Source organism: Meriones unguiculatus, chromosome 8, assembly GCF_030254825.1.
Source record: "Meriones unguiculatus strain TT.TT164.6M chromosome 8, Bangor_MerUng_6.1, whole genome shotgun sequence".
Lineage (NCBI taxonomy): Eukaryota > Metazoa > Chordata > Mammalia > Rodentia > Muridae > Meriones > Meriones unguiculatus.
The window spans coordinates 91,914,309-91,919,572 of NC_083356.1; the positions used below are offsets into that span (position 1 = coordinate 91,914,309).

At 44.5% G+C, this 5,264-nt stretch overlaps 1 pseudogene; it reads right to left on the reverse strand.

The window, feature by feature from the left end:
• Positions 1–398: 398 nt before the first annotated feature.
• LOC110557861 (L-lactate dehydrogenase A chain-like) lies at positions 399–1,339 on the reverse strand (annotated as a pseudogene).
• Positions 1,340–5,264: the final 3,925 nt, after the last annotated feature.

Sequence of the window (5,264 nt, forward strand, 5' to 3'; positions counted from 1 at the left end):
CAACTCTTATTTTACACTACAGACATATATAATACACAGAATAGTATCCTTTAGAACAGTTATTCACAAGATACACATAATGGACTTGCGCACTGGAGCCAGGTTGTGACTAACTGGGAACTAATTGGCCTAGGCATGTTTGGTGAGGGTGAGCAGCACAGTGACACAGCCGGCTCGTAGGATAACGGAGGCCTGCACACAGTTGGCAGTGTGTCTCGGGGACAGTGGACCACCACACAAGTACCACTTAGCGTGGGGGTAGAGCTGTGGGAACTGGGGTGTGCCCCTGCCCACCTGAACACACTGTACTAACCACAGCTCAGATGAGGAGAGGGTGTGTGGTCTCCATAGAGACCTGCCGCAGCCTGGACAGTGAAGTGCCAGGACATGGGGAGACTTCAGAACTGCAGCTCTTTCTGGATCCCCCAGAGCGTCTCTGCACTCTTCTTCAGGCAGGCTTCAACGTTAGGAGTCGGAGTCACCTTCAGAGCATTTTGTCCTAGGACACAGGGGACTCTGAGGAAGACATCATCCTTGATCCGATAGAGACTCCTGACCATGGTGGAAATGGGGTTAGACCATGGTGGAAATGGGGTGCACCTGCCTAAGATTATTATGTTCTCCCCCAAGTCAGCCACAGACAGGCCAATGGCGCAAGATGTATAACCTTTTAGTCTGATCACTTTATAGGCGCTGTCAACCACCTGCTTGTGAATCTTCCTCCACTGCTCCCTTTCTGCATGTGCCCAGTTTTGGGTTCAGTTTCTTCAGGAGAGGCCGGCAACATTGGTGCCACTCCACACAGGCACACTGGAGTCTCTGTGCTCCCCCAGGAACCACCCATGACAGCTTAGTGGGTGAATTCCCAGCCTTTCTCCCATCAGGTAACAGAACTGAGCAGAATCCAGACTGCAACCACATCCAATAACTCATCTTTTGGGAAAACCACTTATTTTCCAAGCTACGTAGGTCAAGATATCTGGCAATGAGCAGCTTGCAATTTGGACTGTACTTCATGATGTTGGGAATGGTGAACTTGAAGATGTTCATATTTCACTGCGCCAAACGTGAGTCAGCTCTCTCCCTCTTGCTAATGGGCTGCTACTGTGATAATGACCAGCTTGGAGTTTGCAGTCACGCTATGATCTTTGCCAGAGACAATTTTTGGTGTTCTAAAGAAAAGGCTGCCATGCTGGAGATCCATCATCTTGCCTTTCAAAAAGTCCTCCATGACATCAACAAGGACAAGCTCATCTGCTGAGTCCTTCATTAAGATCCTGATGGCACAAGCCCTGCCAACAGCACCAACCCCAGCAACTTTAATCTTGTTCTGGGGATCCTGCTCTGAGTTTGAGCCTTTTGGGACTGCTAGTGCCATGATGTGGGACATTGGGTGTTCACCAGCATGGTCTTGGGTTGGTGACAGTGGCTCTGGCACCGAAATGTGTGTCTCTTAAGTAGATGGTTCTTTCAGTTTCAAAGCATATGTACTATGGCTTGCATTTCCTCCCTGTGCTAATTCCTATCCTTACAGTCTCTCCCTATATACAAATAAAAGAATGTACAAAGGCCCCAAGGCAAGAAAGAATCTGTACAAGAAGTGATAAACTGGGGAGGGCACTTGAGGACCCTTTCCAGGACTGTCTGCAACCCAGGATGAAGTCTGTTGCCTCCTGTTAAGATAAGTTATAGTTATGGAGTCTTCATCTGATGGGATCTCAAGGTCTACTAAGGTTAATAATGAAAGAAACGGAAAATGCCACAAAGGAAAAAAGAAATAGGAATGAACTAATAAGGCAGAAATGTCTCCTTTACTAGTCAATCGACCTCTAGTTATTGAGCTCAAGAATGGATTTTTAAAAAATACATGACACAAAATACTGGCACCAGCTAGTTCAACATCTCAACCCACGCTGTATATTCAAATAAAGTGGAGTGAGTTAGAGCAAGTGATTGCCTGTGCCTGTTTTCATTTCATTGTTTGGCTGTTTGCATTACAGTACATTCAATATTTTTGTCACGGATTATTAAAAGAAACCAGGAACAGCTGTTGGCGGCTGCAAGATTATTTGTTTGAAGTACCATTCTACTCCTCTGAAAGAATGCTTGCATACACATGCACGAGGATATGAGAGAGAGAGAGAGAGAGAGAGAGAGAGAGAGAGAAGAGAGAAAGAGAGATGGATGTTGAATCATGGCTATTTGAGTGTGCAGTGAAGAAAATGGCCTACCAGAAACCCCCTGAGTACAAGATAAACCCACGGGGTATCTAAACAACAAAGAGTGACTGTTTCCATCTCTCTCCTTCCTCTCCCTTTATAGGAATGGATTCTCTTAGCTAAAGATTCTTGTTGAATCTGGAGGGACATAAGGCAGATTTCCAGTTTGAATACCCACCCCCGAACTTTGGTGTTTTTGTTCTTGTTAGCTGGGGCTGCCTTGCTTTGAACAGTCAGTTCATGAGGGACACAGTGGCAGTGCCATGGTATAGATGGCTTCAGCTATGTAATTATTCTCATAGAACTGTTCCCCACTCCCCGTGAGAAATCCTAGTTTTTAGATTCAGGAATTTCAAATCAATAGTATCTCTCTCTCTCTCTCTCTCTCTCTCTCTCTCTCTCTTAGCTAGATGAACTCGTAGGACTTTTATTAGTTATTGAAAGGTTCTTACTAATTTGGAGGTAGATTTGGAAAACTGTGCTTTTCCCCTCTGTGCAGCTCAGTGTAGATTAGAGGTGGGCGTGGGAGCATGACATAACTAACTTACTACACAGCTAAGTTGCACAGTATGTTCAGGCAACTGTTTTTAACATCTTACCTTTGATGATACCATGAATGAGGATGCTATCTCCTTTAAAATGCACTTCACAAAGAGCTGTGGCAGACAGGCATAAATTGTCAGACACTGGACTGGCTGGACAAGCCCATGACATCATGACTCTCCATGTTTGCTTCTCACTTCAACAGCTCAGAGAGGTCGGCTCTGTGACCTTTCTGAGGGCAACAGGGTAGACTCCAGAAGCAGAAGGCAAGAGACTCACTCAACACTTGCATGGCTATTTAATAAATAAAGAAAGGGGTGACAAAAGCCACTTCGGCCTCATTTGTAGAAACAGTCATTGAATACTTATGTGTTCCAGGAACTCTAATGGGTATTGGGAAAGTGAAGGAGTTACAGAGGGAGTAAGCAGGCTATGAGTTCCAGAGGCTCTGGGGGATTTTACAGTCAATAAATAAGTAAGTAAGTAAGTAAGTAAATAAATAAATAAATAAAAATAAAATAAAAGCAGAAGGAGTCATTTCAAAGAGAAGCAGACATTTCAGATAGTCCGTGTGCATACAACAGTCGTATGCCGTGCCAGCCTTCTGGAGGCTAAAATGGGAGGGCAAACTATCCTCATGGGTGCTGGTTCATTGAAAGGTCCAGCCAGCCAGCTAAATCCAAGAGTGGCCAGGTACTCATCCTTCTCCACATAACTTCTCCCATTTGCCTGGTCGACTAACTACGGAATGGTTTGTCCTTCCCCGGCAGATGCTTTCTTGGGATTATCACTACTCCATACACTTTGAGATCACAGCGTCAGTCCTTGCAGACACCCCGGGTTGCCACTGCCTTCTTTCACCTAAAGCTGAACATCTGATGAGAGTTCTTTGTGTGCGTGTGGTTTCGCTCGAGACATTTTGGTTGGTAAAGATCAAGGGCATACCCATTTTCTAACATTTTCAGCTGAACAAAAGCAGTGTAGCTCTCCTGTATTGGTGAGATGCCCAGGTCTCTGCATTTTCTCAAGAGGCTCTTAGCTAACATTCCATCCAAAATGGTAGCTATTTACACGTAAGATCAAACCAGGAGGACGGGTTCCCTGGAGAAATAAAATACAATTTCAGAAAATCTTTGAAGATGACAAGGAGAAACTTCAGCTTGTGATTTCAAGAGGGTAGGAGCGGGAGGTGTAGTTACTTCAAATCACCCCCAGTCTCCTACCCACTCCTACCATCCCTGCCCCTGCTTCTACAAGCCTGAGCTGTAAGATGTCCTGATTTTACACTGATCCCTTTTTCCATTGTACCTGTTTTTAGGAAACTGGAAGGGGAAAAAAAATAACCAACCAAACAAACAAACAAGAAAAAAGTTATATGTTAGTTAGACTCTTTTCACTTAGCAGTGAGGTAAAGCAAAGGTTATGTAAAGTTGATAATTGTTGTGCAATCAAAATAGAAAGAAGATTTCCCTGGAAATTCCTGTTTCTTACAAAGTCCAGTCAAATGGGCTTAGAAGTCACACAGTGGTGGCTTTCTTCCCTAGTGGTGAGATTTGTTATTGAGACTTAGTGGAGAAATGCGTTCCTGGACAGAGGTTTCCTTGGCCGAGAAAAGAGGGATCATCCCTCATCTGTTCCCATGAGGCGAAGTGGCGAGTGTTTGTTTTTCAAAAGGTTAAAAGTCACTCAGATCAACTTCTGTATGTTTACACACGATTGGCCTCTCGCTGGGATTCAAGTTCCTAATCTGTTACCTACGATTCTAAAACGGAAGGTTTTGAAATTGCAAATGCTTTTTTGTGAGTTTGGTTCCAAAGCTCATTGGGTAATAGGGCCTGCTGTAATCAGAGGTGAGGCTACCCACAGACTGTGTCTGCGAAGAAAAACTGTTCATTTGGCTGCGGTAATCTCTGCTATGATTGCTGCCTTGGGCCTACACATGCACGGTACTCAGAAGAGACACTGTATTTCTTTTGCAACCTCTAAAATATTTTGGAGTTCTGCCCAAGTGTTTTGGATAAGGGTCTGTGGACCTGTGCCACAGGAAGAGAATGTTGAATGTGTGGAGGCTGACCCTGTCACAGCTCCCATCAACTGTGGGAAAGTGTGGACCAGCTGGCCAGATGACTTGGTCTTTATCTACGAGTTATTCTCCTCCCTTTTGGCCAGTCGGTCTTTACTCTGGGGTCAGGGATTGCTGGTTTCTGGAAGAGATGCACCTGTGTGAAGTGCAGATTCTGAAGGCTCTAAGTGCCCTGTTCACTCGTCTGCAGTGCCCAGTGATGCAGACAACATCCACAACGGTCCCTCTCCTTCAATAAATATTTATTGTGTACTTACTATGCTAACATTAAGCTCTAAGTCCAGAGACTTGGCTTTAAACTCTTGGCTTTTATGCGGTTCAGAAAGACCCCAGGCTTCTCCAAATTTCACTCTAGAAACTTATACTAATAAAAATCTGATAATAAGCTGAAATTTATCCTTGTGCTTTATATGAGCTTC